Source organism: Taudactylus pleione, unplaced genomic scaffold (genome assembly GCF_031769625.1).
Source record: "Taudactylus pleione unplaced genomic scaffold, aTauple2 ptg002055l, whole genome shotgun sequence".
NCBI lineage: Eukaryota > Metazoa > Chordata > Amphibia > Anura > Myobatrachidae > Taudactylus > Taudactylus pleione.
In genome coordinates, this window is record NW_028286450.1 from 37,992 (window position 1) to 58,766 (window position 20,775).

Below are 20,775 nucleotides of genomic sequence, written 5' to 3' on the forward strand. Positions count from 1 at the left end.
GTGGGTACAAACAACACAGACATATGGACCAAGCTAACATGAAGGCTTATCCAGTATTAAACATAACAATTACTTACATTATTACAGTACATAATATACCTGCTAATGGAAATGTGTGTCCTGAGAATGATCACACATACACTAGGAGACGGGAAGGGGGACACAAAAGGACTAAAAAGTAAAATGATCTCTGCAAGGACTGAGATGCTGCCAGTACATTTGTAACACACATCCCATGTCCTCACAGTATCTTATGTTAATATCATTCAAAACCCACAAAACAGGACATTTAGTATTGAGATATACAATTTTAAATGCAATCGGCAATCACAACAGTTTCCCTTTGTATATTGAAATATATATATAACAATTGGTGATCATAGTTGTTTCTGATATATATCTATATATAGCATTTAGCAATGCAGGTATTCAGGATTGCCTCTGGGCAGATTTCTGCTATGCATCCATTCTCAATAGAGGAATAAACAGTGAATCTTCCTAAGTGTGGTAACAGCAATAAAACACATGTATATTACAGTGAAATGAGCACTCTAAGAGTGCAAAAAAGGGGCGAAATAATAAATGGATAATAAATCATATGAAAGTGAAAAAAATACATACAATTAAAATTGCTATACACCACGGATAACCACAGTAATATATTAATATTGTTAGTAGAGGCATCCCTCCATTCTACCTATGAGACTAAGTATAACAAAATGATGATAGATATAGATGAAAGAGCTGTGTACTTATACACCTGGGATCTGCTGTCTCCTGTCTTATAAATATACAGAGGACAGAAAATGAGAGTCCCCAGTACTGGCACAATGAGGTAAGATAAGGGGCTTCTGCTTTTACAGCCAATTCACACCGTTGTCCCTGTTACCTAACAGCAGCGCAGGGAGTCCCGGCGGCTGGCAGTAATGAGAGAGCAGCAGGGAGTCCCGGCGGCTGGCAGTAATGAGAGAGCGGTAGGGAGTCCCGGCGGCTGGCAGTAATGAGAGAGCAGCAGGGAGTCCCGGCAGCTGGCAGTAATGAGAGAGCGGCAGGGAGTCCCGGCGGCTGGCAGTAATGAGAGAGCGGTAGGGAGTCCCGGCGGCTGGCAGTAAGGAGGGAGCAGCAGGGAGTCCCGGCAGCTGGCAGTAATGAGAGAGCAGTACGGAGTCCCTTCGGCTGGCAGTAATGAGGGAGCAGCAGGGAGTCCCGGCGGCTGGCAGTAAGGAGAGAGCAGCAGGGAGTCCCGGCGGCTGGCAGTAATGAGAGAGCAGCAGGGAATCCTGGAGGCTGGCAGTAATGAGAGAGCAGTAGGGAGTCCCGGCGGCTGGCAGTAAGGAGAGAGCAGTAGGGAGTAGAAGGAAGTACCTGATACTTAGTCTCCATTCATATGTGGTAACCGTGGTGCGGGGGTCCAGAGTGCGCACTGAGGAGCCCCCAGCAGGCTGACCAACACGTGTATCGCTGGGGCTTTGTCAAGGAAGCACAAAGATGTGATGATCAAACCAGGGTTAAATAGCACCGGCCACTAGCTGATAGGTTGTCCTATTAGATTGACAATTAGATCAGCCAATCTGTGCATAGTATCAGTAGAGGAAGAAGACTGTGAGATGTTCTCATGTCCATGTAATCAGTGCAGTACTGAGAGCTTGTCATGCTCACAGCTGATATAGCAGCAATGTAATTAAAGGTTATTCTCATGGTTACATTTGAATAGAGAAGGAAAAAAAATCCAACTGCTAAATTTTACTAATTGTAAAAATCCTTTTTATTTTCTCTTTTTTCTCTCTATTCAAATGTAACCATGAGAATAACCTTTAATTACATTGCTGCTATATCAGCTGTGAGCATGACAAGCTCTCAGTACTGCACTGATTACATGGACATGAGAACATCTCACAGTCTTGTTCCTCTACTGATACTATGCACAGATTGGCTGATCTAATTGTCAATCTAATAGGACAACCTATCAGCTAGTGGCCGGTGCTATTTAACCCTGGTCTGATCATCACAATCTTGTGCTTCCTTGACAAAGCCCCAGCAATACACGTGTTGGTCAGCCTGCTGGGGGCTCCTCAGTGCGCACTCTGGACCCCCGCACCACGGTTACCACATATGAATTGAGACTAATTATCAGGTACTTCCTTCTACTCCCTACTGCTCTCTCATTACTGCCAGCCACCGGGACTCCCTGCTGCTCTCTCATTACTGCCAGCCCCCGGGACTCCCTACTGCTCTCTCATTACTGCCAGCCACCGGGACTCCCTGCTGCTCTCTCATTACTGCCACCCCCCGGGACTCCCTACTGCTCTCTCATTACTGCCACCCCCCGGGACTCCCTGCTGCTCTCTCATTACTGCCAGCCCCCGGGACTCCCTACTGCTCTCTCATTACTGCCAGCCCCCGGGTCTCCCTACTGCTCTCTCATTACTGCCAGCCCCCGGGACTCCCTACTGCTCTCTCATTACTGCCAGCCCCCGGGACTCCCTACTGCTCTCTCATTACTGCCAGCCCCCGGGACTCCCTACTGCTCTCTCATTACTGCCAGCCCCCGGGACTCCCTGCTGCTCTCTCATTACTGCCAGCCCCCGGGACTCCCTACTGCTCTCTCATTACTGCCAGCCCCCGGGACTCCCTACTGCTCTCTCATTACTGCCAGCCCCCGGGACTCCCTACTGCTCTCTCATTACTGCCAGCCCCCGGGACTCCCTGCTGCTCTCTCCTTACTGCCAGCCCCCGGGACTCCCTGCTGCTCTCTCCTTACTGCCAGCCGCCGGGACTCCCTGCTGCTCTCTCATTACTGCCAGCCGCCGGGACTCCCTACTGCTCTATCATTACTGCCAGCCTCCGGGACTCCCTACTGCTCTCTCATTACTGCCAGCCGCCGGGACTCCCTGCGCTGCTGTTAGGCAACAGGGACAACGGTTTGAATTGGCTGTAAAAGCAGAAGCCCCTTATCTTACCTCATTGTGCCAGTACTGGGGACTCTCATTTTCTGGCCTCTATATATTTATAAGACAGGAGACAGCAGATCCCAGGTGTATAAGTACACAGCTCTTTCATCTATATCTATCATCATTTTGTTATACTAATGGAGCATACACACGGTCAGATCTGTCAGATGAACGATTGAACGATTTTTTACTGCATTAAAATGAATGGAATCATCCAAGTCTGGCTGCAAACACATCAGATGTCAGATATCGTTATCTGACCATCGGGAACGCGCATTGTTCAAATTGACATATCTGTCAGATGAACAGATTTTCCTTCAGATATGAACGATTTTTAAATCGTTTTCGTTCAGATCTGAAGGAAAAATCTGACCGTGTGTATGCACCATTATCTGACCGTGTGTATGCACTATTAGTCTCATAGGTAGAATGGAGGGATGCCTCTACTACCAATATTAATATATTACTGTGGTTATCCGTGGTGTATAGCAATTTAATTGTGTGTATTTTTTTCACTTTCATATGATTTATTATTTCGCCCCTTTTTTGCACTGTGTGGGCTCTATTTATTAACATTATTTTTACTAAAATAATGTGATAAAGGCTGTTTTGTGTTGTCACACCCTTTTCACATTATTTTAGTATCACCTATAGTTATTACAGGGCAATTGGAGTAGAATTAGTAAAATTCTACTCCAATCCCCAGTATCACTTATTTTTAGTAAAGCAGATCGCATTTCCCATAACTTTAATGGGAAATGAGATCCGACCACAGTTACTAAAAACAAATTGTAAAAAAATACCGGGGAAAGCCCTGTGATAATAACGCCACCTGGAGGTGGCGTTATCCAGGGTCTCCCCCGGTTACCGGGCTCCGACTCTGCTCTAACAGGGAGAGCAGAGGTGGGAGCCGGTACCAGTAATCAGCTGTGTGGTCTAAGCAGACCGCAAGCTGATTGCTGTAAAAAAAAATGAAAAAAAAATGAAACATTTTTTTTTCCTTACCTGACTCCAGGGACCGGTGATCGGGCCTCCGGTGATGGCTCTTCTCCGGTCAGCTGGTCTCCCACAGTGCACTGGGGCCCGGTCATCAGGTGATCGGGCCCCAGTGCAGTATGGGAGATCACCTGATCGGGAAGCCCGGAGAAGATCACCGTAGGCCAGGAGGTGCAGGTAAGTGTAATGAAGGGAGGGGGGGGTCGCGGGGGGCCGCGATCGCGGGGACGGGGCTTAGCGTCGGTGGGGGGGTAGTAGCGGTGGTCGGTCGGCGCATGCGCGGGCTATTAGTCGCGGTATTTTTTCCGAAAATACCGCGACGAGTGCGGATGGGATCCGCAGGGACAGAGCTTTATCGCAAGCTCTGTCCCTGCAAGGGATTTATAGTAAATCCCTGTGATATTACCTGAATTCGCAATGCGAATTCACTCGGTAATATCACACTACAATCCGCATTCAATATGCGGATTGTAGTAAATGGAGCCCTTAGAGTGCTCATGTCACTGTAATATACATGTGTTTTATTGCTGTTACCACACTTAGGAAGATTCACTGTTTATTCCTCTATTGAGAATGGATGCATAGCAGAAATCTGCCCAGAGGCAATCCTGAATACCTGCATTGTTATATATAAGAAACAACTGCGATCACCATTTGTTATATATATTGCAATATACAAAGGGAAACAATTGTGATTGCCGATTACATCCAAATTGTATATCTTAATACCTAAAAGTCCTGCCTTGTGGGTTTTGAAAGATATAAACATGATATATATTTTCCATAGGTACTGTATACACCATAAACTGCAGTAATATTAGTGTATCTCCTACGATTGGAGAATTGTGTCTGTATTGTCCAACCTGATCGGTATTTTTGGCCATTTTTTTTTTCTCTTTTCCTTTTTAATGAATTTCAATAAAAGGTATTTTTATAGCTTGGTAATTCTATAGGAGTGCGCCCCACATACGGAGTCCTTTTCTCTTCTCTCTGATATTGGTGTGGCTTCACCAGGTCCATTACCCCTGAACCTCCCACAGTTCTCAAGCAAATGAGGCACCCAGCAAATGAGGCACCCAGCAAATGAGGCACCCAGCAATGAGCTGCTCTAGGAATCTGACCAGTCAGGAAGAGGAGTCAGGAGCTATCTGCACAACTAACAGTATCCTGAGTTTCGATACAGACAATGTCGGCGGTTATGTCGACATGTACTGTATGACAACAGAGTACATGTCAACACGTTCAGCTGTAAGACGTGAAAACTGCAATAATGGCAAAATGGTTGCTACAGTCTGTTAACATTAATGTTACACATCTATCACACACATATACATTATATACAGAGCACACAGTATGGGGTAATGTTACACATCTATTACACACATATACATTATATACCCCATACTGTGTGCTCTGTATATAATGTATGTGTGTGATAGATGTGTAACATTACCCCATACTGTGCTCTGTATATAATGTATATGTGTGTGATAGATGTGTAACATTACCCCATACTGTGTGCTCTGTATATAATGTATATGTGATAGATGTGAAACATTACCCCATACTGTGTGCTCTGTATATCACACATATATACATTATATACAGAGCACACAGTATGGGGTAATGTTACACATCTATCACACATATACATTATATACAGAGCACACAGTATGGGGTAATGTTACACATCTATCACACACATATACATTATATACAGAGCACACAGTATGGGGTAATGTTACACATCTATTACACACATATACATTATATACCCCATACTGTGTGCTCTGTATATAATGTATGTGTGTGATAGATGTGTAACATTACCCCATACTGTGCTCTGTATATAATGTATATGTGTGTGATAGATGTGTAACATTACCCCATACTGTGTGCTCTGTATATAATGTATATGTGATAGATGTGAAACATTACCCCATACTGTGTGCTCTGTATATCACACATATATACATTATATACAGAGCACACAGTATGGGGTAATGTTACACATCTATCACACATATACATTATATACAGAGCACACAGTATGGGGTATATAATGTATATGTGTGTGATAGATGTGTAACATTACCCCATACTGTGTGCTCTGTATATAATGTATATATGTGTGATATACAGAGCACACAGTATGGGGTAATGTTTCACATCTATCACATATACATTATATACAGAGCACACAGTATGGGGTAATGTTACACATCTATCACACACATATACATTATATACAGAGCACACAGTATGGGGTAATGTTACACATCTATCACACACATATACAGTATATACCCCATACTGTGTGCTCTGTATATAATGTATGTGTGTGATAGATGTGTAACATTACCCCATACTGTGTGTTCTGTATATAATGTATATGTGTGTGATAGATGTGTAACATTACCCCATACTGTGCTCTGTATATAATGTATATGTGTGTGATAGATGTGTAACATTACCCCATACTGTGTGCTCTGTATATAATGTATATGTGATAGATGTGAAACATTACCCCATACTGTGTGCTCTGTATATCACACATATATACATTATATACAGAGCACACAGTATGGGGTAATGTTACACATCTATCACACATATATACATTATATACAGAACACACAGTATGGGGTAATGTTACACATCTATCACACACATATACATTATATACAGAGCACACAGTATGGGGTAATGTTACACATCTATCACACACATATATACATTATATACAGTGCACACAGTATGGGGTAATGTTACACATCTATCACACATATATATACATTATATACAGAGCACACAGTATGGGGTAATGTTACACATCTATCACACACATATATACATTATATACAGAGCACACAGTATGGGGTAATGTTACACATCTATCACACACATATACATTATATACAGAGCACACAGTATGGGGTAATGTTACACATATACATTATATACAGAGCACACAGTATGGGGTAATGTTACACATCTATCACACACATATATACATTATATACAGAGCACACAGTATGGGGTAATGTTACACATCTATCACACACATATATACATTATATACAGAGCACACAGTATGGGGTAATGTTACACATCTATCACACATATACATTATATACAGAGCACACAGTATGGGGTAATGTTACACATCTATCACACATATATACATTATATACAGAACACACAGTATGGGGTAATGTTACACATCTATCACACACATATACATTATATACAGAGCACACAGTATGGGGTAATGTTACACATCTATCACACATATATACATTATATACAGAGCACACAGTATGGGGTAATGTTATACATCTATCACACATACATTATATACAGAGCACACAGTATGGGATAATGTTACACATCTATCACACACATATATACATTATATACAGAGCACACAGTATGGGGTAATGTTACACATCTATCACACACATATACATTATATACAGAGCACACAGTATGGGGTAATGTTACACATATACATTATATACAGAGCACACAGTATGGGGTAATGTTACACATCTATCACACACATATATACATTATATACAGAGCACACAGTATGGGGTAATGTTACACATCTATCACACACATATATACATTATATACAGAGCACACAGTATGGGATAATGTTACACATCTATCACACACATATATACATTATATACAGAGCACACAGTATGGGGTAATGTTACACATCTATCACACACATATATACATTATATACAGAGCACACAGTATGGGGTAATGTTACACATATACATTATATACAGAGCACACAGTATGGGGTAATGTTACACATCTATCACACACATATATACATTATATACAGAGCACACAGTATGGGGTAATGTTACACATCTATCACACACACATATACATTATATACAGAGCACACAGTATGGGGTAATGTTACACATCTATCACACATATATACATTATATACAGAGCACACAGTATGGGGTAATGTTACACATCTATCACACATATATACATTATATACAGAGCACACAGTATGGGGTAATGTTACACATCTATCACACACATATATATTATATACAGAGCACACAGTATGGGGTAATGTTACACATCTATCACACACATATACATTATATACAGAGCACACAGTATGGGGTAATGTTACACATCTATCACACACATATACATTATATACAGAGCACACAGTATGGGGTAATGTTACACATCTATCACACACATATATATATTATATACAGAGCACACAGTATGGGGTAATGTTACACATCTATCACACATATATACATTATATACAGAGCACACAGTATGGGGTAATGTTACACATCTATCACACACATATATATATTATATACAGAGCACACAGTATGGGGTAATGTTACACATCTATCACACACATATACATTATATACAGAGCACACAGTATGGGGTAATGTTACACATCTATCACACATATACATTATATACAGAGCACACAGTATGGGGTAATGTTACACATCTATCACACACATATATACATTATATACAGAGCACACAGTATGGGGTAATGTTACACATCTATCACACATACATTATATACAGAGCACACAGTATGGAGTAATGTTACACATCTATCACACACATATATACATTATATACAGAGCACACAGTATGGGGTAATGTTACACATCTATCACATATACATTATATACAGAGCACACAGTATGGGGTAATGTTACACATCTATCACACACATATATATTATATACAGAGCACACAGTATGGGGTAATGTTACACATCTATCACACATATACATTATATACAGAGCACACAGTATGGGGTAATGTTACACATCTATCACACACATATACATTATATACAGAGCACACAGTATGGGGTAATGTTACACATCTATCACATATACATTATATACAGAGCACACAGTATGGGGTAATGTTACACATCTATCACACACATATATATTATATACAGAGCACACAGTATGGGGTAATGTTACACATCTATCACACATATACATTATATACAGAGCACACAGTATGGGGTAATGTTACACATCTATCACACATATATACATTATATACAGAGCACACAGTATGGGGTAATGTTACACATCTATCACACACATATACATTATATACAGAGCACACAGTATGGGGTAATGTTACACATCTATCACACACATATACATTATATACAGAGCACACAGTATGGGGTAATGTTACACATCTATCACATATATACATTATATACAGAGCACACAGTATGGGGTAATGTTACACATCTATCACACACATATACATTATATACAGTGCACACAGTATGGGGTAATGTTACACATCTATCACATATACATTATATACAGAGCACACAGTATGGGGTAATGTTACACATCTATCACACATATATACATTATATACAGAGCACACAGTATGGGGTAATGTTACACATCTATCACACATATACATTATATACAGAGCACACAGTATGGGGTAATGTTACACATCTATCACACACATATACATTATATACAGTGCACACAGTATGGGGTAATGTTACACATCTATCACATATACATTATATACAGAGCACACAGTATGGGGTAATGTTACACATCTATCACACATATATACATTATATACAGAGCACACAGTATGGGGTAATGTTACACATCTATCACACATATATACATTATATACAGAGCACACAGTATGGGGTAATGTTACACATCTATCACACACATATATACATTATATACAGAGCACACAGTATGGGGTAATGTTACACATCTATCACACACATATACATTATATACAGAGCACACAGTATGGGGTAATGTTACACATCTATCACACATATATACATTATATACAGAGCACACAGTATGGGGTAATGTTACACATCTATCACACATATACATTATATACAGAGCACACAGTATGGGGTAATGTTACACATCTATCAGATATACATTATATACTGAGCACACAGTATGGGGTAATGTTACACATCTATCACACACATATACATTATATACAGAGCACACAGTATGGGGTAATGTTACACATCTATCACACATACATTATATACAGAGCACACAGTATGGGGTAATGTTACACATCTATCACACACATATACATTATATACAGAGCACACAGTATGGGGTAATGTTACACATCTATCACACATATATACATTATATACAGAGCACACAGTATGGGGTAATGTTACACATCTATCACACACATATACATTATATACAGAGCACACAGTATGGGGTAATGTTACACATCTATCACACACATATACATTATATACAGAGCACACAGTATGGGGTAATGTTACACATCTATCACACATACATTATATACAGAGCACACAGTATGGGGTAATGTTACACATCTATCACACATATATACATTATATACAGAGCACACAGTATGGGGTAATGTTACACATCTATCACACATATACATTATATACAGAGCACACAGTATGGGGTAATGTTACACATCTATCACACACATATATACATTATATACAGAGCACACAGTATGGGGTAATGTTACACATCTATCACACATATATACATTATATACAGAGCACACAGTATGGGGTAATGTTACACATCTATCACACACATATACATTATATACAGAGCACACAGTATGGGGTAATGTTACACATCTATCACACATATACATTATATACAGAGCACACAGTATGGGGTAATGTTACACATCTATCACACATATACATTATATACAGAGCACACAGTATGGGGTAATGTTACACATCTATCACACATACATTATATACAGAGCACACAGTATGGGGTAATGTTACACATCTATCACACATATATACATTATATACAGAGCACACAGTATGGGGTAATGTTACACATCTATCACACATATACATTATATACAGAGCACACAGTATGGGGTAATGTTACACATCTATCACACACATATACATTATATACAGAGCACACAGTATGGGGTAATGTTACACATCTATCACACATATATACATTATATACAGAGCACACAGTATGGGGTAATGTTACACATCTATCACACATATATACATTATATACAGAGCACACAGTATGGGGTAATGTTACACATCTATCACACACATATATACATTATATACAGAGCACACAGTATGGGGTAATGTTACACATCTATCACACACATATACATTATATACAGAGCACACAGTATGGGGTAATGTTACACATCTATCACACATATACATTATATACAGAGCACACAGTATGGGGTAATGTTACACATCTATCACACATATATACATTATATACAGAGCACACAGTATGGGGTAATGTTACACATCTATCACACACATATATATATTATATACAGAGCACACAGTATGGGGTAATGTTACACATCTATCACACACATATACATTATATACAGAGCACACAGTATGGGGTAATGTTACACATCTATCACACACATATACATTATATACAGAGCACACAGTATGGGGTAATGTTACACATCTATCACACATATACATTATATACAGAGCACACAGTATGGGGTAATGTTACACATCTATCACACACATATATACATTATATACAGAGCACACAGTATGGGGTAATGTTACACATCTATCACACATACATTATATACAGAGCACACAGTATGGAGTAATGTTACACATCTATCACACACATATATACATTATATACAGAGCACACAGTATGGGGTAATGTTACACATCTATCACATATACATTATATACAGAGCACACAGTATGGGGTAATGTTACACATCTATCACACACATATATATTATATACAGAGCACACAGTATGGGGTAATGTTACACATCTATCACACATATACATTATATACAGAGCACACAGTATGGGGTAATGTTACACATCTATCACACACATATACATTATATACAGAGCACACAGTATGGGGTAATGTTACACATCTATCACATATACATTATATACAGAGCACACAGTATGGGGTAATGTTACACATCTATCACACACATATATATTATATACAGAGCACACAGTATGGGGTAATGTTACACATCTATCACACATATACATTATATACAGAGCACACAGTATGGGGTAATGTTACACATCTATCACACATATATACATTATATACAGAGCACACAGTATGGGGTAATGTTACACATCTATCACACACATATACATTATATACAGAGCACACAGTATGGGGTAATGTTACACATCTATCACACACATATATACATTATATACAGAGCACACAGTATGGGGTAATGTTACACATCTATCACACACATATACATTATATACAGAGCACACAGTATGGGGTAATGTTACACATCTATCACACACATATACATTATATACAGAGCACACAGTATGGGGTAATGTTACACATCTATCACATATATACATTATATACAGAGCACACAGTATGGGGTAATGTTACACATCTATCACACACATATACATTATATACAGTGCACACAGTATGGGGTAATGTTACACATCTATCACATATACATTATATACAGAGCACACAGTATGGGGTAATGTTACACATCTATCACACATATATACATTATATACAGAGCACACAGTATGGGGTAATGTTACACATCTATCACACATATACATTATATACAGAGCACACAGTATGGGGTAATGTTACACATCTATCACACACATATACATTATATACAGTGCACACAGTATGGGGTAATGTTACACATCTATCACATATACATTATATACAGAGCACACAGTATGGGGTAATGTTACACATCTATCACACATATATACATTATATACAGAGCACACAGTATGGGGTAATGTTACACATCTATCACACATATATACATTATATACAGAGCACACAGTATGGGGTAATGTTACACATCTATCACACACATATATACATTATATACAGAGCACACAGTATGGGGTAATGTTACACATCTATCACACACATATACATTATATACAGAGCACACAGTATGGGGTAATGTTACACATCTATCACACATATATACATTATATACAGAGCACACAGTATGGGGTAATGTTACACATCTATCACACATATACATTATATACAGAGCACACAGTATGGGGTAATGTTACACATCTATCAGATATACATTATATACTGAGCACACAGTATGGGGTAATGTTACACATCTATCACACACATATACATTATATACAGAGCACACAGTATGGGGTAATGTTACACATCTATCACACATACATTATATACAGAGCACACAGTATGGGGTAATGTTACACATCTATCACACACATATACATTATATACAGAGCACACAGTATGGGGTAATGTTACACATCTATCACACATATATACATTATATACAGAGCACACAGTATGGGGTAATGTTACACATCTATCACACACATATACATTATATACAGAGCACACAGTATGGGGTAATGTTACACATCTATCACACACATATACATTATATACAGAGCACACAGTATGGGGTAATGTTACACATCTATCACACATACATTATATACAGAGCACACAGTATGGGGTAATGTTACACATCTATCACACATATATACATTATATACAGAGCACACAGTATGGGGTAATGTTACACATCTATCACACATATACATTATATACAGAGCACACAGTATGGGGTAATGTTACACATCTATCACACACATATATACATTATATACAGAGCACACAGTATGGGGTAATGTTACACATCTATCACACATATATACATTATATACAGAGCACACAGTATGGGGTAATGTTACACATCTATCACACACATATACATTATATACAGAGCACACAGTATGGGGTAATGTTACACATCTATCACACATATACATTATATACAGAGCACACAGTATGGGGTAATGTTACACATCTATCACACATATACATTATATACAGAGCACACAGTATGGGGTAATGTTACACATCTATCACACATACATTATATACAGAGCACACAGTATGGGGTAATGTTACACATCTATCACACATATATACATTATATACAGAGCACACAGTATGGGGTAATGTTACACATCTATCACACATATACATTATATACAGAGCACACAGTATGGGGTAATGTTACACATCTATCACACACATATACATTATATACAGAGCACACAGTATGGGGTAATGTTACACATCTATCACACATATATACATTATATACAGAGCACACAGTATGGGGTAATGTTACACATCTATCACACATATATACATTATATACAGAGCACACAGTATGGGGTAATGTTACACATCTATCACACACATATATACATTATATACAGAGCACACAGTATGGGGTAATGTTACACATCTATCACACACATATACATTATATACAGAGCACACAGTATGGGGTAATGTTACACATCTATCACACATACATTATATACAGAGCACACAGTATGGGGTAATGTTACACATCTATCACACACATATACATTATATACAGAGCACACAGTATGGGGTAATGTTACACATCTATCACACATATACATTATATACAGAGCACACATTGGCCCTCATTCAGAGCCGCTCGCTATTTGCGGTCGTTCGTTCAAAAACAAGGGGTGGCTATTCAAATGATCCGTTCGCTCTTTGCGGTCTGTTCACGCCTCTAAGTCTGAACGAGCGAGCAAAACTTGCGGTTGTAATTTTGAAAAATATGCCCCCTTGCCGCTCGCACCATACGTCATGTCCGCTATTTATTAGATTAATCGAGTACATCGAATAGCGTATGAACTGCTCGCTATTCTTGTGGTTGGTTTTTTCAACCGCTATTTTGCGAGCAGTTCTGAGTTAAAAAAAACAAGTGACGTGGTCATTGACGCTGCTGGATTAATTATGCACTCCCTTAAAACGCCCGTTTTGACCTTTAAGCACGCCTGCGTTCACAATTCCACTCCCCGTTTTCAAGCACCTTCCCCTGTTACCACCCACATACGCCTCCTCCTGTCACTTAAAGTAGCAGGCATTCGCTATTTAGCGAACAAACGATTTTCGACCGCACTGACTGGTTCGCGCATGCGTATTAGAATCCGTACGCATGCGCAGATGTGCGAACATCGGTCAGAACGAACGAGCGGCCGCTTGCGAGCGGCTCTGAATGAGGGCCATCATGGGGTAAGTGACTATATCGCCCGATTTATAGGGTTACACTAATACAATCACAACCTCTTAGGGATCACAACAGCGAAAATATACAAATGTCTCCAAAGCTCTGCCGAGTATAGGACCGCCCACTGCGGCTTTCTCATATCCGTCTGACGGCGTGCACCAGCGCTATCATCGGTAATATCCAACCAGATCAGGCAGCCACGCAGCTTCTGACCTGCGCCAAACTCTCCGTCTCTCCTGACACACAGAGCTTTCAGGCTGCGAAGGAGATTGCGATGGCTAGTTTATGCACGCCCATAAAATAGCGTTTAAACGGTCAGATACGCCTACATTTGTCTTGGCACCACCCCCCCGTCTCCTCCCCCAAACGCTGACACTAATACCTGTCATTCACATTGCGAGTAAATTGGAATACAATCGCTGTGCATGAGCAGTAAGGCGAATGTGTGTGCACCATCGCCAACAATCGCTTCATCTGCGTAAATCTCAGAATCAGTCCCTTAACCTTTATCTGTGATGCTGGCACCAGAGGCGCCTCCTGATTACGTTTCCTTCACTGTATGAACTATAGATTGTAAGCTTGCGAGCAGGGTCCTCCTACCTACCTGTATATCTGTCTGTTATTACCCAGTTTTGTTCTATTTATGCTTCCAATTGTAAAGCGCGATGGAATATTCTGCGCTATATAAGATACTGTTAATAAATAAATGAATGAACTGGGGGAGTAACTTGTACCCACAGGACCTCGCCATGGGCAAACCGCAGAAAGCTCCAGGTTCTCAGCTCACCTTGTAGGACGTGACGCGAGCGGCTGAACTCTCGCAGCTGAAGATGACGAGAGCGCAGACTCTGGCGCAGTGATCCCAGATCTCTCAGTATGAGAGCCGTATTCTGAGAGGGATCCATGAATAGCGGAGAGCAGGCGGCCGCCAGGAGATCCTCCACTTCTCTGTAACAGCGCAGGAATGACTTCTCCAAGCTGGCAGACATGGAAGAGAGGTGACCGCTCAGGAATTCCGTGGAGGTCCTCAAATAATGATGGAACATGTCCCACGTGTCAGTCTGCTGGGGGATGACAAGTCCCAAATTATCACAGTCTGTTATACAACGACCACTCAGCCAAAAATATAACACTCGTACTAATGTCATATTCTGCTACACCTGCAACTACACACACAATGCACTCCATCCTACTCCACCTGTAACCATACATCTTCCTACTCCTCCTGTAACAGCACATCCTCCTACTCCCCCTGTAACCACACACCCTCCTACTCCTCCTGTAACTACACACCCTCCAACTCCCCCTGTAACTACACCTCCTCTTACTCCCCCTGTAACTACACCTCCTCCTACTCCAGTGTGGTTACTCCCCCTGTAACCACACATCCTCCTACTCCTCCTGTAATCACACACCCTCCTACTCCCCCTGTAACTACACCTCCTCCTACTCCCCCTGTAACTACACACCCTCCTACTCCTCCTACACATCCTCCTACTCCCCCTGTAACTACACATCCTCCTACTCCTCCTGTAACTACACAACCTCCTACTCCTCCTGTAACTACACCTCCTCCTACTCCTCCTGTAACTATACCTCCTCCTACTCCTCCTGTAACTACACAGCCTCTTACTCCTCCTGTAACCACACAATCTCCTACTCCCCCTGTAACTACACATCCTCCTACTCCCCCTGTAACTACACATCCTCCTACTCCCCCTGTAACTACACATCCTCCTACTCCTCCTGTAACTACACCTCCTCCTACTCCTCCTGTAACTATACCTCCTCCTACTCCTCCTGTAACTACACAGCCTCTTACTCCTCCTGTAACTACACAGCCTCTTACTCCTCCTGTAACTACACACACTCCTCCTCCTCCTGTAACTACACACCCTCCTCCTCCTCCTGTAACTACACACCCTCCTCCTCCTCCTGTAACTACACCTCCTCCTACTCCTCCTGTAACTACACCTCCTCCTACTCCTCCTGTAACTACACCTCCTCCTACTCCTCCTGTAACTACACACCCTCCTACTCCTCCTGTAACTACACACCCTCCTACTCCTCCTGTAACTACACACCCTCCTACTCCTCCTGTAACTACACACCCTCCTACTCCTCCTGTAACTACACACCCTCCTACTCCTCCTGTAACTACACACCCTCCTACTCCTCCTGTAACCACATCTCCTCCTACTCCTCCTGTAACTACACACCCTCCTACTCCTCCTGTAACTACACCTCCTCCTACTCCTCCTGTAACCACACCTCCTCCTACTCCTCCTGTAACTACACCTCCTCCTCCTCCTCCTGTAACTACACCTCCTCCTACTCCTCCTGTAACTACACCTCCTCCTCCTCCTCCTGTAACTACACCTCCTCCTACTCCTCCTGTAACTACACATCCTCCTCCTGTAACTACACACCCTCCTACTCCTCCTGTAACTACATCTCCTCCTACTCCTCCTGTAACTACACACCCTCCTACTCCTCCTGTAACTACATCTCCTCCTACTCCTCCTGTAACTACATCTCCTCCTCCTCCTCCTGTAACTACACCTCCTCCTACTCCTCCTGTAACTACACATCCTCCTCCTGTAACTACACACCCTCCTACTCCTCCTGTAACTACATCTCCTCCTACTCCTCCTGTAACTACACACCCTCCTACTCCTCCTGTAACTACATCTCCTCCTACTCCCCCTGTAACTACACATACTCCCAGCTCATCACTGGTTGAAGTAACAGCAGCTTCTAGTCCAGCTCATGACTGGGGGAAGTAAGCAAGTTTATAGTTGTGAATAGAAGACTTTGAGCTGTAATGATGACAGGAGGAGGAGTTGCAGTAAAATAGCTATTGCCAAGATGGCAAAATAAGAAAGACTGTTTGTGCCTTGAAGCGACATCAGTGCATTACTGAAGTCTGGCGGACGTTTTTAACAACCCGTTATTCCATGTGAAATGTATGGTTCAATAAGAAGAGATGTATTTACACATCTCCACAACGTTGTGCTTCTCACCTTGCGCTTCACATTCTGCTCTTCTACAGTGGGTTGGCGATAATACATTCGTATGACATCACTCAGGGAGTGGACGTATTTCATGCGCTCCTCTAACTCCTCTCTCTTCTTTGTGTACTCTTCAACCTGTAAGTAGTGATCAATCTGTGGCCACTGGGAGACCAGTCTGTACACACAACCTAATAATCGCAAGCATACCGTGCCCTGGTGCCCGCCAGAAAGAATCAATATGTGCTGGCAAATGTACCACTCACCCGACTATTAAATAAAAAAATGTGTAATCACTAATATTTTGATTTAACATCTATTAGGTGGCAAGGCAATGTGGCTGCTGTAGTACCCACTTACTAACTGCCACCCCTAGCCTATTACATGTAGTGCTTACTTACTAACTGCCACCCCTAACCTATTACATGTAGTACTCAATAACTGCCACTTCTAACCTATTACATGTAGTACTCACTAACTGCCAACCCTAGCCTATTACATGTAGTACTCACTTACTAACTGCCGCCTAGCCTCTTACATGTAGTGCTCACTTACAATCTGTCATCCCTAGCCTATTACATGTAGTGCTCACTAACTGCCACCCCTAGCCCATTACATGTAGTGCTCACTAACTGCCACTCCTAGCATAATACATGTAGTACTCACTAACTGCCACCCCATGCCTATTACATGTAGTGCTCACTTACTAACTGCCACCTCTAGCCTCTTACATGTAGTGCTCACTTACAATCTGTCATCCCTAGCCTATTACATGTAATAACCACTCGGCTACTAGCCCTCCCACATGAACGTGTCACCTCACCTTGTGGGCACATTTGGAAAAAGACGGGATATCTGTGCTGACTTCTTTGAAGATCTCTTGAACATGACTTAGCTCTTCAATGAGGGCTTGTGAGCGCTCGGCCACATGTGAGGTCAGGACACCAAGTATATCCTGTATTATGCTGCCCAGACCTACACCTAAGAGAAGGAAGAAATCACACTAGCAGACAGCGGTCTCTGACCCCACTTACTGTGGTGTCTTCCATAATGAAGGACATGTCCATGATGGAGGATGCCAAGTAATTGTGAAATGTAGGAACATGGAAGGCAGCAGATCAGGAAAGTCAGTAAGGGTGGGGATTGTGAGTAAACACTGAACAAGATCGGCTTACAGATAGAAAACACGCAAAAGGGATGTATGTGCACCCAGCAGGGATTACTGTGTATATGTTTGCAATTACCTGAAATAAAGGAGGTTCCAGTAGCAACAAGTAACAGGCTTTTCTACAGTAAGAGCGGAAAATGTAAAGACATATTTCAGAGTATGCCGAGACCTCATGCAGTAAGTGTGGACACAGCTCAGGGGTATTACTGTGCAGTACAGCTCACAGCTCTAGCCATCAGCCGGAAGGCTCCACGTGTAAGGGTTTCCTCAATTCCTGTAATCCTACATGCTCCATCACACAGGATACCAAGTACAGGCCTCTAGGTACAGGGCTCCATCACACAGGACACCAGGTACAGGGCTCCATCACACAGCACACCAGGTACAGGGCTCCATCACACAGGACACCAAGTACAGTGCTCCAGGTACAGGACACCAGGTACAGGGCTCCATTACACAGGACTCCAGGTACAGGGCTCCATCACACAGGACACCAGGTACAGGGCTCCATCACACAGCACACCAGGTACAGTGCTCCAGGTACAGGGCTCCATCACACAGGACACCAGGTACAGGGCTCCATCACACAGGACACCAGGTACAGGGCTCCATCACACAGGACACCAGGTACAGGGCTCCATCACACAGGACACCAGGTACAGGGCTCCATCACACAGGACACCAGGTACAGGGCTCCATCACACAGGACACCAGGTACAGGGCTCCATCACACAGGACACCAGGTACAGGGCTCCATCACACAGGACACCAGGTACAGGGCTCCATCACACAGGACACCAAGTACAGTGCTCCAGGTACAGGGCTCCATTACACAGGACACCAGGTACAGGGCTCCATCACACAGGACACCAAGTACAGTGCTCCATCACACAGGACACCAGGTACAGGGCTCCATCACACAGGACACCAGGTACAGGGCTCCATCACACAGCACACCAGTTACAGGGCTCCATCACACAGCACACCAGGTACAGTGCTCCAGGTACAGGGCTCCATCACACAGGACACCAGGTACAGGGCTCCATCACACAGGACACCAGGTACAGGGCTCCATCAAACAGGACACCAAGTACAGTGCTCCAGGTACAGAGCTCCATCACACAGGACACCAAGTACAGGGCTCCATCACACAGGACACCAAGTACATGGCTCCATCACACAGGACACCAGGTACAGGGCTCCATCACACAGGACACCAGGTACAGTGCTCCAGGTACAGGGCTCCATCACACAGGACACCAAGTACATGGCTCCATCACACAAAACACCAGATACGGGGCTTCCATAACACAGGACACCAGGTACAGGGCTTCCATCACACAGGACACCAGGTACAGGGCTTCCATCACACAGGACACCAAGTACATGGCTCCATCACACAGGACACCAGGTACAGGGCTCCATC